This window comes from Chiloscyllium punctatum, chromosome 18 (assembly GCF_047496795.1).
Source record: "Chiloscyllium punctatum isolate Juve2018m chromosome 18, sChiPun1.3, whole genome shotgun sequence".
Lineage (NCBI taxonomy): Eukaryota > Metazoa > Chordata > Chondrichthyes > Orectolobiformes > Hemiscylliidae > Chiloscyllium > Chiloscyllium punctatum.
This window is the reverse complement of record NC_092756.1, coordinates 53,360,987-53,382,988: the sequence shown is the minus strand read 5'-3', so window position 1 is coordinate 53,382,988 and position 22,002 is coordinate 53,360,987. Positions and strand designations below refer to the sequence as shown.

General features: G+C 46.0%; 1 long non-coding RNA gene across 1 annotated transcript in view; it reads right to left on the bottom strand.

Moving 5' to 3' along the window:
• Nucleotides 1–463: 463 nt before the first annotated feature.
• The window catches only part of LOC140489148 (uncharacterized), a 38,552-nt gene continuing 17,013 nt past the window's right edge, over nucleotides 464–22,002 (bottom strand). The window contains exons 5-6 of the long non-coding RNA XR_011963098.1: nucleotides 5,880–6,451; nucleotides 464–564 (exon numbers count right to left, since the gene is read on the bottom strand). This is a non-coding gene — a long non-coding RNA (uncharacterized lncRNA). The remainder of the gene's footprint in view (nucleotides 565–5,879; nucleotides 6,452–22,002) is intronic.

The following is a 22,002-nucleotide window of genomic DNA, read 5'->3' as shown; positions in this document are numbered from 1 at the left end:
CATCAGGAATAGAGACAGGGTGCCTGCAGTGTGGACAGATAAATTAGAGGAGGGTGGGGATGGGGAGAACGTAGGAAAGAGTACAATAGGTGAGTGGGGTGATGCTGAAGGTAATGGGTCAGAGAGGAGGGTGGAGTGGATAGGTGGAAAGGATGATAAGCAGGTAGGACAAGTCATGGGGACAGTGCTGAGCTGGAAGTTTGGAACTGGGGTGAGGTAGGAGAAGGCGAAATGAGGAAACTGGTGAAGTCTACATTGATGCCCTGTGGTTTAAGTGTTCAAAGGCGGAAGATGAGGCGTTCTTCCTCCAGGCATCGGGAAGTGAGGGAGCGGCGGTAAAGGAGGCCAAGGACCTCCATGTCATTGCTGAGTGGGAGGGGAGTTGAAATGTTGGGCCACAGGACATTGTTTTTACCTAAAAGTATGAGCTACTTTTCGACAGACAGAACAGACAAACCTTTCTCGTTCCACAGTAAAATGCCAATGATATTCTGATCCTGATGACTCCGCTGACTGTAGAAACATGCTTTTGAGATCCCGGTCTCAATTATTCTCAATTAATATCTGATAAAAAAATTTCACAAGACAAAGCTCAAAGTCAGTGCAAGATGAATATTAAAGACAAATATTTCCTTGGTATGTGTCTGATGTGTAAATGCTCCTCTTCAAATCGCCTGCCCCCACCCAGGAAGAGGACATGTCCATGCGCCTCGCTGTACCTTGCCCCCAGTAAAGATAGCGGCAAAAACCCAGGACCTATCATCGCCTGAGGGCTGCAGACATTTTCCCATTTGCTGCAAACGTGGGAGCAGGAGTTTCTAATTCAGGACTAGCGACCTGTACAGTGTAATTAAACCCCTCCCAGTCTAAACTGGTACATTTCATTCGGTTTCCGCTGCCACTTCCCCTTTCCCGTTTCCATCTCCTTCACACACCAAGGGTCATTCCGGTACCTGTGACCCTTCCTTAGATCCGATTGTAGGAATTCTAAATTTTCCCAGCCACCGTGTGGAAACAGGGCCATCGGCCCAACACGCTCACACCCACCCTCCGATGATTATCCCACCCAAACCCATTCCCCGACCCTGTTATTCTACATTTCCCCTGACTAATGCACCTAAACTATGCATCCCAGAACACTACGGGAAATGTAGCTTGGCCAATTTACCGAACTGGCATATCTTTGGACTGCAGGAGATAGGGGATAAAGAGTAAATAATAGGTTGAGATGGAGTGCAAAGGGAGACCAGAACATTTGGAAAGACAAAGGAGTGGATTACGATCTTGCTGGGAGGGTGCATAGCTGTTAATGGAGGGCACAGGAACCTGTGTCTGGCAGCATCTCAGTGGCGGTGGTGGAAATGGTGGCTGCTGATCTAAGTCCTGCTGCAAAAAAGACCCTGAGCTTCCAGTTACCAGCTCTTTAACATACAAGACTGTTCCCTGGCCAAAATCTCTGTCTCAAGCTTACTGCAGTGTTCCAGTGAAACTTGATGCAAGCTGGCAGAACACTCCAGAACATACCAAATTGCCTCCTCTTTCAAGGATTCACAATTTCTCCTGCCATGTGGTCAACAATGCTCTCCAGTGTATTTCCTCCTCTTCCTGCACCTCTACTCTTGAACCCCAAACCTCCAACGCAACAAGGATAGAACCCCCCCAGTCCTCACCTTCCACCCATATCATCCTCTGCCAGTTCCACCACCTTCGATCAGACCGCACCAGAGATATATTTCCCTTCCCACCCCTTTCAGCATTCCACAAAGACCATTTCCTCTGCGACTCCCTCATTGGATCCATGCTCCCCACCAACCCACCCTCCACTCCCAGAACCTTTGCTTGCCAGTTCAAGAGGTGTAAAACCTGTGCCCACACCTTCCCTTCACGGCACCAAAGGATCTTCCCACATCCAGCAGAGATTTCCCTGCACGTCCAGATACCTCACCTATTTTATCCTTTGCTCTTGATGTGGTCTCCTCTACATTGGGGAATCAGGATGCCAACTTGATTCAGAGAACATTTCTGGAACACATGCACCAAACAACTCCACCACCCTCTCAACGACCACTTCAACGCCCTCCCCCACTCCACCAAGGACATGCAGGTTCTGGGCAGCCTCCATCGCCAAATCCCAGCCACCCGACGCCTGGAAGAATAACACCTTATCTTCCACATTAACCCTTCAACCACACAGCATCAAGGTTTGCTCATCTACCCTCCCCCCACCCTATCTCCGATCCAACCCTCCAACTCGACACTGGCCTCTTGAACTGTCCCGCCTGTCTATCTTCCTTCCCAATTATCCACTCCACCCTCTCATCATTACCTCCCATCTACATCGACCTATTGCCTTCCGAGTTCCCATCCCACCAACCCCACACACCCCTCTTATTTACCTCTCAGCCCTCTTACCTTTGGAGAGCTGATGAGTTAAGCAGCCTCCTTTCTGCATTAACAATTCTGTGAACATTTCATTCTGAGCCCTCTAAGGAAATATCAGGGCAGGGTTTGTAAAGAGTTCAGATTGAATGAGGGTCTCAGTGAAAAAAAGTGAGACACAGATACAGAGAGGTTTTGGGATGGATTGAATCAAATGTTACCAATTTGCACGGCTGTCAATATTACAGAAGTTACAAAGGGGAGTGATCAAGAGAGTGGAATTAGAGCAGCAAATAAATGTTAAACATTTGTGCAGCTAAAGGGGATGCTGGGTAAAGATACCACAGTTAGTGCTTATTTCATTCCAGACACACCAGCCAGGGCACACACCCTTGCTGTATCTAGCATATTGATCTCTTTAAGATGTTTGTTCATTTGAAGTGTTCCATGTTTAGATAGTCCAGAGAAGACAGCTTCATTCTCCTCAATCTCTTCTGCCAAGGCGATGCTGCTGTTAGAATTCAAGTCACTATAGCGTGTTCCTGGCTGCTTCAAGGACTGGAACTGGCAATTGAGACTGAAAGGCTACTGTATAAAATATCTTCAATTGTATTGCCAGATTGCCAGACACATGTGGGGTTTTAAGAAAAAGAACTTAAATGATGGGCACTGAGTGTCAGAGTGCCTACTGTTGTGGGGACATTCTGTTCAGATCCAATCTATTGGTAATTGTTAGAATTGACTTATCCTGGCTCCAGAGAAGTGGGCAGAGCGTTATAACGGTCATCGAAGGTGGTAACAAATTTCCCAGAGGTTACAAATTGTAAATGACAGAGTAGGCATGAGTTCTGCTGGTAAAGTGTATAAATTTATTCAAAATGGCTCCAATTTACTTTCAGAAACAAGTGAGAGAAAAGCACATTACTGAGGCCTTTGCATTAGTCCAAATTTAGAAATTCAGGAGAGCTGAAGGGAGAGCTGGTGTTGGCAGTTGTAGTAATAATAGGGAAAAACTTGTTTCACAGAGAGAGAGAGTTCTCAGATGGAAAACTCAGCTTTAACATCGCATCAACTGCAGAGTCGTCCAATTCTGCAGGTCCTGATCCTTATCAGTAATATGAAAAGGGGAAAGCAGCATTCCTAGCTCAGAGAAATCATTCCCATGTTAGGCAGGTTGTCGAATATTTAACCGGTCATGTGATCTGCGAAAACACCAATGTAACGGGACCAGGGCGAAGCTGTGTAAATGTGGGGACTGTGGGAAGAAATTTACTTACCCCTCCCAGTGGGACACTCACTGACACAGTCACACTGGGGAGAGGCTGTTCACCTGCCTCACGTATGGGAAGGGATTTACTCGATCTTACAATCTGCTGAGGCACCAGAGGGGGCACAATGGATTTAGATCCTTCACCTGCTCCATGTGTGGGAAAGGATTCACTCAGTCCTCTGATCTGCTGAAACACCAGCGAGCTCACTCTGGAGAATGACCATTCACTTGCTCCCAATGTGGGGAGAGATTCACTCAAATGCACCACCTGCTGAGACCCCAGTGAGCCCACACAGGGGAGAGGCCATTCAGATGGTCAGTCTGAGAGAGGGGATTCAGTGATTCATCCTGACCCCCTGAGACCCCAGTGAGCCCACACAGGGGAGAGGCCAATCAGATGGTCAGTGTGGGAGAGGGGATTCAGTGATTCATCCTGACCCCCTGAGACCCCAGTGAGCCCACACAGGGGAGAGGCCATTCAGATGGTCAGGGTGGGAGAGGGGATTCAGTGATTCATCCTGACTCCCTGAGACCCCAGTGAGCCCACACAGGGGGAGAGGACATTCAGATGGTCAGGGTGGGAGAGGGGATTCAGTGATTCATCCTGACCCCCTGAGACCCCAGTGAGTCCACACAGGGGGAGAGGCCACTCAGATGGTCAGTGTGTGAGAGGGGATTCAGTGATTCATCCTGACCCCCTGAGACCCCAGTGAGCCCACACAGGGGAGAGGCCATTCAGATGGTCAGTGTGGGAGAGGGGATTCAGTGATTCATCCTGACCCAAGACACCAGCGGGTTCACACTGGGTAGGAGCTGTTTCAATCTCTGTGTGACAAGGGATGTGCTGAGACTCAACACGACTGAGAGACCAGTGAGTGCACACAGGGAAGTGGTCATCCCCCTGCTCCGTATGGTGTAGAGTTCACACATCACTGCAGGACTCTGATTCTGCAGTTACTGTCCATCAGAGTCAGGAGTGGACCTTGTACATGATGACACTGCTGGAGTATTGATGTTGTTGTTGTTAACCACATTAACTGGGCTGGAGTTGACTGAATTTATATTGCTACTTTCTGAACCTCAGGATGCCTCTCTGGGCAGTAGGTCACCACAAACAGCAATGTGACAATGAGCAGGGTTCATCTGTGTTGATTTAAATTGTGATCATAGCACTGCTGTCTCACAGCACCAGGTAAAAGGTTGGAGTCCAGCCTTGGTCAACGGCCTATGTGGGGTATCCACATTCTCCCCATAATAGTGTGGGTCTCCTCCATGTGCGCTGGTTTTCTCCCACAATTCAAAGATATGCAGGTTAGGTGGATCGGTCGTCATAAATTGTCCACAGTCTTCAGAATTTGCAGACTAAGTGAATCAGCCATGGGAAATGCAGTGTTACAGGGATGGAGTGCTCTGGGCGGGATGTTCTTCAGATGGTTGGTGGGATTTGATGGACCAATTCTCTCCTTCCACACTGTAGGGATTATATTCTATGATTGAGGATAAAGAATATTCTCAGGGTCTCCTTGGAGAAGGGGCATGTGGGGTGTATCAATGCTCTCTATGCCATTAGATAGAGGTGGGCACCACAGGGGATACAGTGCTTTCTCTCCACCGCCACTACCACCCCCTCACCCCCAACTCTACTTTGATTTAGTCCCTTCCCACTCTGTCACTTGTGATGGTTTGCTTTGCCCATAATGGGCTTTGTTTGGAAATATTCAACTGATGACACTGGTGTGCTACTGCTGGTGATTGTACGTTAACAAAAAGCAGAATACTGGAATAATGATGTTGATGGTGGGAAGGTTGCTCAGCTGTGTGAGATAACACTTCTGGGTAGGAGAAATGGGAGAAAAATGCTTCACAGCTCACAGAACGAGAACTGAAAATAGTTAAATCAAACCAAAGGTTCAGAGAGGGAAGGAATATTTCCCTGGAGTTTGAGTAACTGAAATGTGATGGGGTCCGGGAGTAGACAGGATTTTGTTTAAAGGGCATTTGAAATTTTAAAAACTGTTATATGCAGATAGTTTCGATTCTTTAAGTTTTATTTATTGTGGAATGAACTTGTACTTAAAAAAAAACAAATTCACAAACCTTGCGTTAAAGATAAATGTTAAAAAATCCATCAAACCATCCCTCACTGAAAACAGAGGTGGAAGTGCAATCTCCTGCAGAATTCCTGCCCTGACTACTTCTTCCTCCCCGGGATCCATGGCTATATACATACCTGGGAGATAGCAGCAGGAGAAGGCCATTCGACCTTTGAATCTGGCTCCACCATTCAATGGGAAACAGCTGACCATCCAGCTCAGTCTCCTGTTCCTGCTCTGTTCCAATCCCCTTTCATGACTTTACCTTGATGAACTATATTTCAGTCATCCTTGGGCTTCACTGCCTTTTATACCAGCGATGTTGCTGTGTTATTGCTGGGTATAGGCAGGGGTAATGTGATGGTGCTCTTCCTGGAGGACACACTCAGCGTCCCTCATCATCCTGCAGTAACATCAACTGGGTTTCAGCAACTCGAGATAGAAACCGTTTCCAGGATATGGGCATCACTGTCTCAGCCAGCATTTATTCCCCATCTCTCGTTCCCCTTGAGAAGATGGTAGTGAGCTGCTGTCTTGAACCATTCACAGTCCATTTGGTGCAGATAGACCGACAATGCTGGGAGGGAGAGTGTTGCAGGATTTTGGCCGAGTGATTCTCCATCTTTGGTTCTTCAAATGTTGGTTAACTTTATCACGATCGGCACATGATTTTGAGATTTCAGCCTGCAAATCTTCACCATCTAGCACCCTGTGTAAAGGAATATGCACAGATTAGAAATTCAGAACAGACTATTCTAGTTTCTCTGGAATACCTTTTTCCCCTTTCTTCCCCCAAAGCTTTAACCCTCCAGCCCACTTACTCTCTCCCACCATTCTGACTCTACTACCCCCTAATGTACACCCTCCTCATTCTCATGGGGTTACTGATAAACAGATCCATGACACCACTTCCCGTCCCTGGTTAGACTCTGCACCCTTTCTGGGTTCACTTGCTTTCCCTTCAGTTGCTGCAAGTCAATAATGTAAGAGCAGAATGAAACAGACGGAAACAGAAAGGGAGGTGGCAGATCCTGGACAGAAGAGGAACCTTCAGTCTGGGAGAATGGGTCAGATTCTTCCTTGTTTCCCTTTAGATTATTCCCAGCATTACAACGAACTGGGGATGGAGAGTAGTCCCACGAGGGTGTAGTGACACTTTAACCCCCCCAACTGATCAATACGACAAGCAGATACGTTCCTCCTCTAGCCAATCACAGTGTGAAATACTTTCCCCTAATTACCACAAAACACATGCTCCAAAACCTGCCCACATTCTGTACATGTACAGTGCCAGGTTTCCCCATACACCTGTGGTTCCTGCCTCAGGAATTATGGGAGTTGCAGTCCCCATGAAGTCACTGGAGCCCTGTCTCTGGAAAGTGAATGAAACGTGTGGGGTGGAAGGGTGTTATGTATAGGATCCCCATTCAGACAGACAGGACATATGGCTTGTCACTGGGTTTTACTGAGTTTTACTGAGACATCTGGTTAGACAACCCAATTTCTGACGTAAGGAATATAGATTCAGTCAATTGCGGGGTGGAGGGGTCAATAAGGGGAAGCAGTTTTAGGCAGAGGTGGCTCAGTGGCTAGCACCTCTGCCTCACAGCTTCAGAGACCCTGGTTTGATTCAAGCCTTAGGTGACTGTGTGGAGTTTCCACGTTCTCCCAGTGGGTGCATGGTTTTGGTTGGTGTTCCAGCTTCTTCCCAAAGTCCAAAGATGTGCAGGTTAGGTGGATTCGCCATGCTAAACCACAGTGTCCATGCATGTGCAGGTTAAACCATTAACCATGGGAAATACTGGGAATGGGTGGGTCTGAATTATAGGATTGGTGTGGACTCGATGGATGAATACCCTGCTTCTGCACTGTAGGGATTCTATTTTATTCTCATGAAGAAGAATATACCTATCTCGATGTGTTATGAATCTGTGGAATTCCCTATTCAAAACGCAGTGGATGCCAAGACAATGAGCTCATTTAATGGACAGATACAGATTTTTAATTTGCAATGAGCTGAAGGGTGTGAGAGAGAGAGAGAGAGAGAGAGCGCGCAGGCGGGAAAATCCAGCTGAGACCGAGGTGAGCTCAATCATCATGGTATTAAATGGTGGAGCTGGTTCGAAGGGCTGCATTGCCTCTCCTGTGCCCAGTACTTATCTTCTTGCGGTAATAACTGAAAAGCTGAATCCAAAAATCACTAACTTCACCAAAGGAGATTTTTGGAAAATGTAGGGTAGTCAAGTGGAATAGCATTCAAAACTGAGATAGTGAGGAAGTGTGTAGAAGATAATGATTTTACAATTTTAAACTGAGGGGTAACAGTGATTTATGGTTATAGACAGTGTGGTACATTCACACTGTCCAGAATACTCTGTTGTGAATATCTATTCTGTAATTTATTACAAAGCCAAGGTCATTGATAATGAAAACCAAAACACCCAGGAAACATCGCCTCACCTCGTAATCTGACAAAAGCCGCGTGATAAATCTGTTTGAATTTAGAACACAGATGGAAAGCGGGTAGATTAAATGCAGTCCGAAGATCCTGTGCTAAAACAAAGAAGACTACAATAGGATGAGGCAGGAGTTGGTAATGTAGACTGGGAGCAAAGACTTTTCGATGCGATAGTTTACAGACAGTGGAGGAATACCAAAGCAATTTTTCGAAGTGCTCAGCAAAAGTATATATCAGTGAAAAGGAAGGACTGTCGGAAAAGGAGTAAGCTGCCATGTCTAAGGAAATAAGGGAGTCTATCAAATTGAAATAGAAGGCATACAAATTGGCAATGACCAAGGAGAAATTAGGAGATTAGAAAAACTTCAAAGGTCAACTGAAAGCTTGATTGGATTGGGTATAAATAGTGATGAGTAGCTATCCCCAGGGACAGAATAGCAGTTTACACTGCTAGAGGGAAACCTATTGTTTGGTGAACATATGGCCTCTCTAATTGTTGAAGCATTTAACAGTTACCAGAGAGATAATCCTGATCAAGTTAAAAATCACAGCACACCCCAAAAAGCTTGTACTTCCAAATAAACCTGTCGGACTATAACCTGGTGATGTGTGGTTTTTAACTTTGTCCACCCCACTCCAACCCCGGCTCATCCACATCAGCATCCCAATAGACAGCCCCACTGAAACTGAAGTGCCTGTCAGATAATTGAGGGAGCCACGGGGGTGTGGGGGGAGTGGTGTGTGGTTTAACCACAGAGTTTAACTGAACTAGAGTTTTTAACTGTTGTTGCCGTGGAGATAATCCTGAGAGACAGTCTCTATGCAAAGTCACAAATCATAAAGGTAGAAGAATGGGAGCCGTACATCGGACCTGACGCTGCCGAAAGGCGTTTTGCACGTAAAATACCCAGGTAACTACCATGTCTCATCAATAAAGACTCAAAGAAGACCTCTCAGAGTTTTGTGCTTTGTAATTCCTGTCCAGCAGGGTTCAGGAAGATGAGGACACAGCAGTCAGTCGTCACAGTGGAGAACACGAAGAACATGCCAGTAATTGACAAGGAGACTGAGGAAGGTGAGGATCTAGAAACGACCATAATCAAGAAAGAGTTAGAGCTGGGCAAGCTAATGGCGCTAACGGTAGACAAGTCTCCTTCCACTAATGGAATACATCCCAGGATACCAACAGAGTTCGGGGGAGAAATAGCAAATGCACTTAGTTACAGCATCCTACAGCAGAGACAGGCCCTTTGGCCCAAAATGGCCGATGCCAATCAGAATGTCCATCCACGCTAACCCCATTTCCCTGCACTTGGCCCATCTGCTTCTGAAACTTTGCTATCCATCTATTTGTCCAAATGCCTTTTACATGTTTTTAGTGTACCCGCCTCAACCACTTCCACTGGTAGCTCATTCCATATACATTCCACCCTCTGTGTAAAACAGTTGCTCCTCACCTTCCCTTTTATTCTTTCTCCTCTAACCTTAAACTGATGCCCTCCAGTCCTTGGTTCCCTGGGAAAAAGACTGAGTGCATTCACCTTACCCACGCCTCTCATGATCATATACACTTCTATAAAATATTCCCCCTCGGTTTCCTCTGCTCTAAACAAAAAAGCCCTCGCTTGTCCAACCTCTCCCTGTAACTCAGACCCCTGAGCCCTGGCATCATCCTTGGAAATTTCTTCTGCACCTTTTCCAGTTTAATAACTGAAACCGACACTGCATTCATCACATTTCCAGTGTTTCCCCACGGCGTTGGAACAGACCTGACAACGCCAATGGATTACAATCAATGATCAATAATTTACCCCGTAACAACAATCCCATTTTCATAGCTTTTTCCATGATGCAGGAATCCTTTTGTCTTTCTGGTTTCATGGTTAATTGTCCTCATACAAAACCAGTGGCTTAACTGTTCCTGGGAAACGTGCCATGATTTTTTAGACTTTCAAAAACCAATGAAATCTCTCTCCACAGTCCCCACGCTAACATGGACTTCACTGTCTCAGTACTTTTTTCCCCAATCACACTGACATTTGAAATATTCGTCCACGGGCAGAATGCACACCTTTCCATCCAGATGAAAAGGCCAATGATATTCAGATCGGCACGGATCAAGTAACTATCAAAACTGAACATGAAGTTCAATTTGAATTTCTCAACTGCAAATCCCCCCTTTCAGCACTCTACAGCAGAGAAAACTGAAAGTGCTGGAAATCCTCAGCAGGTCTGGCAGCATCTGAAACGCTGACAGATGCAGGAAACATTGCAGCCTTGAAGAAGTGGTTAGATTATCACACCAGGCACGTGCGCTTGATGGCCAGTTATGTAGAAGATGGGGGCATTGTGTTCAACAGTTTTATACCAGAGACTCTGACCTCATTTGATTCCATGTTTCTCGGCGATTCCCTCTTTTCGGAAGCAGGCAGGAGTGGGAAGCAGTGGAGAATGCAAATGATGTGTGACCTTCCTAGAGAGAGGATTCGTGTACAGTAGCAGGGATCCCTTTCTGGAATGGCCTTGGTGAGACCACACCTGGAGTACTGTGTATACCTTTGTTCCCCTTTCCCAAGGAGAGCTATCCTGGTTATATTGAGAAAGTAAAGGAGGGTCACAAGCCTGAGTCCTGGTATATGGAGATAGTTATGGGCTGCAGATGCTGGAAGTTAGAGTCCATACAATGTGGATCTGGGGAAGTGCAGCAGGTCAGGCTGCATCAGAGGAGCAGGAAGGTTGATGTTTTGGGTCGGAACCCTTTGTCAGCCCTGATGAATAGTCCTGACGCGAAATGACACCTTTCCAACCCCATCGTATTCATGCTGGTCATCAAGCACCTATTAATTTTAGTCCCAAGTTCTGGCACTCAGCGTGTAACCGACATTGTAGAGCCTGGTGTGATCATCTCAACACTTCTTCAAGGCTGCAATGTTTCCTGCATCTGTCAGCGTTTCGGATGCTGCCCGACCTGCTGAGGATCTCCAGCACTTTTTGATTTTTCTTGTGGATTTCACCCATTTTGCTCAAGCGCTTAGACTCAGAGAGCTATACAGCTCCATATTTTGCTGACTATAATTCCTGGGATGGCAGGACTGATGGATGAAGAGGGATTCAATCCTCATTTAATCCTCCTTTCCTTTGGCTTTCTGAGCCGCTGACTACATCATTAATATTCTACCTCCCATTGCCTGTCCTGAATCTGACCCATCTAAGCCTACACTTTAGTTCCCATCCCCCTGTTAGACTAGTTGAAACGACACCAATGGGACTGGCAAAAGCCTCCACCAGGAGATTTCTCCCAGCTCTGCCCAGGGGTAACCGGTCAGGCTGGTACAGGACCCACCCAGAAACGGTCCCAGTGCCTGAAGAATCTAAACTCTTCTCTGGTCCACCATTTCGCCAGTCACACGTCCATCTGATCTATCCTCTTATTCCTGCTCTCACTAGCACATGGCACTATGAATAAGTCTGACATTATTTTATTTCAGGAGCTACATTTTACTGTATCCATGATCTCCCTATATCCAGCTTTCAGCACCTCATCCCTTTGTTTAGTGATGACATTGGTATCGGTGTGTTCCACAACCACTGACTTTACCCTCCAGCTCCAGAATGTCCTGCAGCTGCTCCATGATAATCGCGGATCCTGGCACCAGGGAGGTAACATACCATCCTGGATTCATGTCTGTGACCACAGAAGTGCCTGCCTGAACCTCTGATCATTGAATCCCCTGTCACTATAGCCCTGCCACTGTCTTTCCTCCGGTTCTGTACAGCAGAGCTATCTGTGGTATTATGAAACTGGCTGTTGCTGATTTCCCGAGAAGCCACTCCACACATTTACCCCCAACAGAATCCCAAGCAGGATTCAGTATCTTTTTGAGAAGTGGATGATCATTGGGGATTCCTGCACGGCCTTCCTGAGCCTTTTATTTGGTTTGATGGTCACCCATTCCCTTTCTGCCTTGCAGTGTGACAAACTCACTAAATGTGCTGTCCATAACATTCTCAGATGCTCCACAGTGAGTCCACTCATAACTCCAGGTCTGAAAAGCAGTTTCCCAGAAGCTGTAGGTGGGCCCACTTCCTGCACACATAGCCGTCAGGGACACTGAAAGTCTCCCTTATTTCCCACATTGTACAAGAGGAGCACACCACGGGTCTGAGGGCTCCTGTCACAACGTCTCTCTAGATTCAGCTAATTACTCCCATTAAGAGAATTTAAAAGAGCTTTCAACCTTCCTTCACTTCAAACATTTCCATTATATATCAAAAGCCCCAATCTTTACTTAAGCTGATACATTATATTTTAAAAACTTAACAAATATTCTGCAGGTATCACTTACAAATTGGCTGTTCCCATTGGTGAATTTCTCAATGGCCTGAACTAAACCAGAGTTTCAGCTTCAACTTCTCCCTGTCTCACCTCCCTCTGTTTTCACCCAACTCCAAAACCCACTCATTGAGTCAAGCAACACTCAGTGCAGCCCTGTCATTTTCACTGTCTGCTCACACCTACACTGCCCTCAGCCTCCTGTCCTGTTCCAATGCATCTCAATGGGAGCTCAGGAACTGTATCTCATCTTTCAGCTCAGCCCTTTGTAACCCCAGAGTCAACATGGACCTCAGCAGTTTCTGGATGAACAGACAGTTGCCAGAACCTGGAACATTCCACCTGAAAATGTGCTGGAATTTGAGTTCACAAAGAATTTTAATGAGAATTTTGCAGGGAGTTGAAAATTAGGAGTTTACAGGTTAACATCATGAAGTGAGTGATTGGGACTAAATCTGACAGTTCCTGCAAAGAGACTAGGTATAATTTGGATAAATCTGTGCTCCCACTCAGGCCAAATCGCCCATGGGGAATTCAACCACAAATCTGAACATCTTTCTGCATTTTGCTTCACAAAAGTATTGGAGATATTTTCCCAGAGACTGAACAGACAACCCTTTCTCCTTCCACAGTAAAATGCTAATGATATTCAGATCCTGATGACTCCGCTGAGTGCAGAAATCTGCTTTTTTGAGATCCTGTCCTCAATTATTCTCATTTAATATCCCATTAAAACATTCACAAAACAAATCTCAGCCAGTGCAGGATGAATTAGAAAGACAAATATTTCTCTGGTATGTGTCTGATTTGTAAATGCTCCTCTTCAAATCACCCCTCCCCCACCCAGGAAAAGGACATGTCCATGCACCTTGCTGTACCGTGCCCCCAATAAAAATGGCGGCCATAACCCAGGACCTATCACTGACTGAGGCCCACAGCCGTTTTCCCATTTGCTGTAAACATGGGACCAAGAGTTTCTAATTCAGGACTAACACCCTGTACAGACGTGTAAATAAAACTTCCCAGTCTAAACTGAATCATTTTCTCCCGGTTTCCGCTGCCGCTCCCCCTTCCCAGTTTCCAGCTCCTGCACACACCAAGGGCCATTCCGGGTCCATTGACCCTTCCTCAGAACCGATGGCAGCTGGGAAAATTAGACTCCCTACAGTGTGGAAACAGGCCATTCGGTCCAACAAATCCACACTGACCCTCCGAAGAGTATCCCACCCAGACCCATTCCGCAACTCTGTTATTCTAAATTTCTCCTGAACAACGCACCTCACCTTCACATCCCTGAACACGACGGGAAATTTAGCTTGGCCAATTCACCTAACCTACACATCTTTGGACTGCAGGAGATAGGGGTAAAAGAGTAAATAATAGGTGGGATGGAGCGACCCTTCAACAACATGGCAACATTTACTCATCTCCTCTCCCCGACCTTATCTCAGATCCAACCCTCCAACTCAGCACCGCCCTCAAACTGTCCCATCTGTCCCTCTTCCTTCCCAATTATCCACTCCACCCTCTCACCATTACCCCCACCTGCATTTTCCTATCGCCTGCCCAACTACCTTCCCAACAGCCCTACACACCCATCCTATTATCTGTCCTCTTCCCCACCCTCACATTCCTGAAGAAGTGCTTAGGCCCAATATGTCAATTCGCCTGCTCCTTGCATACTGCCTGACCTGCTGTGCACATTCAGCGGGACACTTTAACACAAATTGGAAGAACATCACCTCATCTTGTACCTGGGGACCCTTCAGCCCTCTGGCCTCAATATTGGATTCCATAATTTTAAGTCCTAAGTCTCCTACGTACTAGTGTCCTAGCCCCCATCCCATAGACCAGGCCCTGTTATTACATCGCCTGCAATTACACACTACCTATGGTTAGTCACTAACAGTCTCCATAAAGAGCTATTCACCCTCCCCAAGGCAGATCTTTACCCACTCCTTTGTCCAACTGCTCCCATCGCGTTCTTTGGAATCTATCACCACCTATCATTTACTCCTTAACCCCTACCTTCTGCATATAAACCAACATTGTTTCTCAGGAACATCAGTTCTGACAAAGGGTCATTGGATCAGAAATGTTAACTTTGACTTCTCTTCACAGATGCTGCCAGACCTGCTGAGCATTTTCAGGATCTTCTGGTTGTTGTTTCTGATTTACAGCATCCGCAATTCCTTTGGTTTTCATTTACTGGAAGTTTGTAATTCAGGTCTAGCAGCCTACATCGTGTGTTTATCAACCCACCCAGTCCACAAACTCAATCTCTCTCCCAGTCTCTGCTGTCTCTCCCACTCCCTTCACACTCACTGGGTCCCCCCCTCACAGTGACATTGCACCTGCACAGCTCATGGTCACGTGTTGGCCTGCTGGCCACACCCCTCATTCACTCCCATTGGCGGGAGGATTACACCGACTCCCCTATTGGTCTGAAGCTGCCATCAATCAGCCAGGTCCCATTGTGACTTGAGTGGTAGGAGGCTGAGGGGTGACCTCAGAGGTTTATAAAATCATGAGGGGCATGGATGGGATACAGAGACAAGGTCTTTTCCCTGGGGTTAGGATTTCCAGAATGAGGGGGCATAGGTTTAAGGTGAGAGGAGAATGATATAAAAGAGACACAAGGGGCAACTTTTTTCATGTGCGTGTATGGAATCTACTGTCAGGGAAGTGGTGACAGCTGGTATAGTTCCACCATTTGAAAGGCAGCTGGATGGGTATATGAATAGGAAGGGCGTAGAGTGATATGGGCCAACTGCTGTCAGATAGGACTAGATTAGGTTGGGATATCTGGTCGGTGTGGACTAGTTTGACGAAAGGGTCTGTTTCCTTGCTGTACATGACTGTGGCTCTGCCCTGGGATGAGCTTCATTATTCAGTGAATGGGGCAGTATCACAGAGCCCAGGGGCTGGGGGCTATTCAGCCCATTGGGGCTGTACTCTCTCCCTCTGGAGATGCTGCCAATCTGCCCTTTCTCCACTCCCATTTACCAGGAGCCCTCCACATTTATCCTCAAATAGTTAAATTACAAATCTGTTTTGACAATAACAAAAGCTGCATCCAGCTTTGATTCAAACTGTTCCAGATGCTCAGAACCGATTGAATAAAATAGCCTTCACATTTTTAACCTGCATTATTTGCCAATTACCTGAAAGTAGTTACTAAAAATTGTGACAATAATTTTCTCTCGGTGTCTCTGTAAATTAAATATCCTGGAAACAAATCTGTTTCTGGTTGAAATCACTGCTTAACCTTCTCAGCTCCAAGGAGAATTGTCAGGTCTTTTGCTAACTCTCCATAAAAGAGAAATCTATCTTAATTTGAATTTAAGAGTGTCATAGAGATGCACAGCACAGAAACAGACACTTCGGTCCAACTCGACAATGCCGCCCAGATATCTTAAATTAATCTTGTCCCATTTGCCAACACTTTGCCCATATCCTTCTAAGTTTCCTAAACACGTACCCAATCAGATACCTTTTAAATGTAGTCGTACCAGCCTCCACACTTCCTCAGGCGACTCATTCCATACACGTACCATATTCAGCTTGAAAATATTGCTCTTTAGATCGCCTTTCTATCTTTTCCCTCACACCTCCCGTCTGTGGTCTCTGGTTTTGGACTCCCCTAACCTGGGAATAAGACCCTGGCTGTTCACCCTAACCATGTCCTTCACGATTTATCAACCTCGAAGGTCACCTCTCAGCATCCGATGCTCCAGTGAAAACAGCCCGAGCCTATTCAGCCTCTCTGTATGGGTCAAACCTTCAACCCTGGAAACATCTTTGCACACCTTTTCTGAATCCTGTCAAGTTTTATAATATCATTCCGATAGCGGGGAAACCAGGACTGAAAGCAGAATTCCAGAAATGGCTGAATCAATGTCCTGTACAGCTGCAAAATAATGTCGTAACTCCTATACATAATGCACAGACAAATAAAGGCAAGTATACCAAATGCCTTCTTCACCACCCTGCCTATTCCACGTTCAAAGAACTATGAACCTGTACCTCAACGTCTCTGTTCAGCAACACTCCCCAGGCCCTTCCCATTAAATGTATAAGTCCTGCCCTGATTTGTTTTTCCAAAATGCAGCACCTCACATTTATCTGAATTCCACTCCATCTGCCACTCCTCAGCCCAGTTGATTGAAGCCTCATTGTACTCGGAGGTAACTTTCTTCCCTGTCCACTGCGTCTCCAATTTTGGTGTCTATGTAACGTCACTAATCATAGCTCCTATATTCACATCGAAATCATTTATATAAATGATGAAAAGCAGTGGACCCAACACCAATCCTTAAACCATATTGCTCATCACAGGGCTCCAGTCCGAAAAGCAACCCTCTACCATTATCCTCTGTCTCCAATTTTCCAGCCAATTTTGTATAATTTGTTAACCAGTCTGTTATGTTGAACCTTGTTGAACATCTTTCTGAAGACCAAGTTAGTGACTTCCATGCACAAAGCTATGCTGACTATCCCTAATTATTTCTTGCCTTTCCAATTCCATCCAAATCCTGTCCCTGAGAAGCCCTTCCAACAACTTGCCTGACTTCAGGCTCACCGGTGTATTGTTCCCTGGACTTTCCTCATCACCTTTCTTAAATAATGGCGCCCGTCTTACAGCACCTCACCTGTGGCTATTGGTGATACAAATATCTCAGCGAGGGGCCCGGCAATCACTTCCCTAACTTCCCACAAAGTTCTGGGACACACCTGATCAGGTCCCAGGGATTTATTCAGCTTTATGTATTATAAGATATCCAGTACATCAGTCTCTGTAATATGGAAACTTGTCAAGTTATCACTATTTATTTTTCCAAACTGTCTCACTTCCACATCCTCTAAGTAAAAGCTGACATGAAATCCTGCCACCTCCGATGGTTCCACAGACAGCCTTGCTGATCTTTGAGGGTCCCTAATCTCTGCCTGGTTACTCTTTTGTCCTAGGTGTATTTGTCGCATCTCTTTGGATTCTCCCTTAAACCTATTCCCCAAAGTTATCTCATGTCCCCTTTTAGCCCTCATGGTTTCCCCAGACTACTGCCCTTTTACTCCTGGAGGGATTCACGCAAACCCAGCTGTCTGTACCTGCCATATCCCTCCTTCATTTTCTTGACCAGAGCCTCAATTTCTCTCGACAGGCAGCATTCCTTACACCTACCAGCCTTGGCCTTAACAGGAACATACTGTCTGTGTACTCTTGTTGTTGCAGGCCTATGGATGCAATGGCAGATGAGGACAGAGAAGCAATCGTTCTCAGTAAAGAGGTGGTGTTGGGAAAGATAACAGCCTAAAGGTAGATGGGTCGTCTGGCTGTGATGGAGTGCATCCCAGGGGACTATAACAAATGGCAGAGGGTAAATAGCAAACGCACTCGTGATAATTCACTAAAATGTGCTGGACACTGGGACAGTTCTGACAGATTAGATAGCTGCAAATGTGATGCCAATATTTTAAAATGGACCTGTTAGCATAACTTCTGTAGTGGGGGAAATGCTCGATCTCTCAAGGAAGAAATAGTGAGCTATCTGGATAGAAATTGTCTCAGAGCAGACACAGCATCGATTCATGAAAGGTAGACAACACTAAGCTGAGTGGTAGAGCAATGTGTGCAGAGGCCAATGTAAGTCTGCAGAGGGATACGGATAGGTTAAGTGAGTGGGTAAGGGTCGAACAGATGGAGGACAATGTTGGGAAATGTGAGGTCATCCATTTTGGTCGGACTAACAGCTAAGTGAAGAAATGGTGAAAACTTGCAGCACGCTGTTGTACAGAGGGAGCTGGGTTTCCTTGTACATGATTCACAGGAAGGTGGTTTGCAGGTGCAGCAGGTAAATAAGACAGTGAAGGGAATATTGTCCTTCATTGCTAGAGGGATGGTTATGCTGCAGCTGTACAGGGTGCTGGAGAGGCCACACCTGGAGTACTGTGTACAGGTTTGGTCTCCTTACTTCAGGAAGGATGTACTGGCACTGGAGAGGGTGCAGTGGAGGATCACTAGTTTGAGTCAGGATTTCAGAGGGTTGGCGTATGCGGAAAGATTGAGAAAACTAGTTCTATACTCATTGAAATTTCGAAGTATGGGGGGTTGGATAGGAAAAAAATTGAAATTATGAAGGGAGTAGATAAACTAGAAGCAGGGAGGTGATTTCCACTGGGGACAGAGCAAACTAGGGAGCAGAGAGTCAAAATAAGGGGATATCAGATTTAGGACTGAGTTCAGGATGGACTTCTTCAGATAAATCTGTGAATCTGTGGAATTTGCTGCTGAGTGCAGCAGTTGACGTTATCAACTTGACTATCGTTAGGTCAAAAGGTAGATTTATGAACAGGAAAGGAATTAAGGGTTATGGTGAGAGATCAGGAAAGTGGAGCGAGGGCATGAAAAGATCAGCCTTGATCTTACTGAATGGCAGAGCAGGCTTGAGGGGCCAGATGGCCTACTCCTGCTCCTCTTCCTTATGTTATGTTCCCACTTTCCAGCTGTCCCTTTACCTGGGAATAGCAAAGAAATATTGAACGCTCTCGCTTTGTACCGTCAAAATTCGCCTTTGTCCAATTTAGAACACCGTTTAGATCTGGTTTATTATTTTCTGTAACTATTTTAAAACTAGGAGAATTATCAGAGAATCCCGAGTGTGGAAGCAGGCCATTCTGCCCATCACATCCACACTGACCCTCAAAGCCTCCGACCTTAAACCTGTAACGCTGCATTTCCCATGGCTAATCCACCTAGCCTGCACATCCCTGAACAATATGGGCAATTCAGCCTGGAATATCCACCCAACCTGCATATCTTTAGATAGTGGGAGGAAACCACAGCAAACAGACGAAACCCACGCAGGTAATAACAACAAGGTGATCATCCCTTTCTTATTTCCCAGGTCAACCTAAGTAACTTCGCTGGACGTAATCTCAGAATATCCTCCCTCAGCACAACTGTAATGCTACCCCTAATCAAAAAGACCACTCCACCCCCTCTCATGTCCCCCTTTCTATCCTTCCTCTTGCATCGATACCCTGGAACATTACGCTGCCAGTCCTACCCATCTCTGAGCAACGTTTCTGTAATACCCATGATATCCCAGTGCCACATTCAAAACCATACCCTGAGCCCATCTGCCTTCCCTGTCAGGCCTCTTGCATTGAAGTAAATGCAGTGTAACTTGTCAGTTCTACCTGGTTCTGAGCCTTGCCCTTGCCTGCCTTGACTGTCTGACTTCTGAACTGTACCAGCCTCAGACTTACCTCTTTTCTCACCATCTCTTTGAGTTTACCCACACTCCCTCACTGGTTTAATGACTCCTGAGTAGCACGAGCAAATCTCCCTGCCTGGATATCAGACACCTTCCAATTCAGGTACAATCCATCCTTCTTATGCACATCAACTCTACTCAAGAGGAGATTGCAACGATCAAAAGATGTGAATCCTTCTGCCCTACACCAGCTCCTTACCCAATCATTCATCTCCTCCATCCTGCTATTCCTAGTCTCACGAGTATGTCGCACCTGGAGTAATCCACATATTATGACCGAGGACCTGGTTTATTATATTCCAGGCTAATTTGCTATATTCTCTCATCAGGATCTTTTCCCCTTATGTCATTGGTACCAATGTACAATGACCTCCCACTGGTCATTCTTTCCTTTGAGAATATTCTGCTCCCTGTCCGAAACATCCTTGACCCTGGCACCAGGGAGGTACCACCCCATTCTGATGTCTCACTGTCAGCTGCAGAAACAGCAGTCTGTGCCCGACTAGAAAGTCCCTTATCATCCTTGAGCGTTTGAAATCTGATAGACCTCTCATTATCGTGGAGCCAATCTCAGTACCAGTAACTTGGCTGTCAGTACAACATTCCCTGAAAGTCTATGACCACCTACATTATCCAAAACAGTAAACTTGTTTGAGATGGGGATAGCCACAGGAGACTCATGGCTGAAAACATGTGTTGCTGGAAAAGCGCAGCATTAAAGGAGCAGGAGAATCGACGTTTCGGGCATAAGCCCTTCTTATGCCCGAAACGTCGATTCTCCTGCTCCTTTGATGCTGCCTGACCTGCTGCGCTTTTCTAGCGACACACGTTTCAGCTTGATTTCCAGCATCTGCAGTCCTCACTTTCTCCACAGGAGACTCCTGCTCTACCTACCTCCCTCTCCTACCTTTCCAAGAGGTAACCCATCTACCTGACTGTATCTGCAGTTTTTCAGCCTGAAACTGCCACCTATCACACATCCTGACTCTTGTAAATTCTTCATTACCATTAAGCACTACTCCATCTGATCCATGTGATCCAAGAGGATTTGCATCACTTCCTGCAGGTTATCATCAGGATCATTCAAACTCCCCCTACTCTCCTCCAGGAAGTGCACATCACTGTACGAATGGCCATCTCTGCACCTTAATCTGTAGACCCAGAAAAAGGCAGAGTCTTACAGCTTCACAAAAGACTACTCTCGAAAACATTAGTACCTGTATTTTATATTTAAAACATTCAACCAAAAGATCATAACAGAGGCACTTAAACTAGTAAACACTCAACCTACTGAATGTTGCGGATTTTAAAATGTAAAACAGAGTAAGATTTACCTTTGAAGAGACTGAAACCCACTGAGCTGATCCCCGGCTGCGAGTCACAGACATACAGCATGGAAACAGACCCTTCAGTCAAACTCGTCCATACCGACCAGATATCCGAACCTAATCTCGTCCCATTTGCCAGCACTTGGTCGATATCCCTCTAAACCCTTCCTATTCATATACCCATCCAGATGCCTAATAAATGTTGCAATTGTACCAGCCTTCACAACTCCCTCTGGCAGCTCGTTCCATAAACACAACACCGTCACATGAAAAAGTTGCCCCTTAGACCCCTTTTACATCTTTCCCCTCTCGCGCTAAATCTATGCCCCCTAGTTCTAGACTCCCTCACTCCAGTGAAAATACCTTGTCTATCTATCTGATCCATGCTCATGATTTTATAAACCTCTGAGATCACTCCTCAGCCTCTGACGCTCCAGGGAAAACAGCCCTAGCCTGTACAGCCTCTCCCTATATCTCAAACCCTCCAACCTTGGCAATATCCTTATAAATCTTTTGTGAACCTTTCAAGTTACACAACATTCTTGTGATTGGTGGAGAACAGAATTGTGCACAATATTGCAAGAGTGGCCAAACCAATGTCCTCAACAGCTGTCACATGACTTCCAACTTTCTTACTCAATACTCTGACCAATAAAGGAAATCATACCTTCACAAACCTATCTACCTGCGCCTCTACTTTCAAGGAGCTGTCAACCTGCACAGCAAGGTCTCTTTGTTCAGCAACACTCCCCAGGACCTGACCATGATGTGTATCAGTCCTGCTAAGCTTTGCTTTTCCAAAATACAGCACCTCGCACTTATCTGAATTGAACTCCATCTGCCACTTCTTAGCCCATTTGCCCA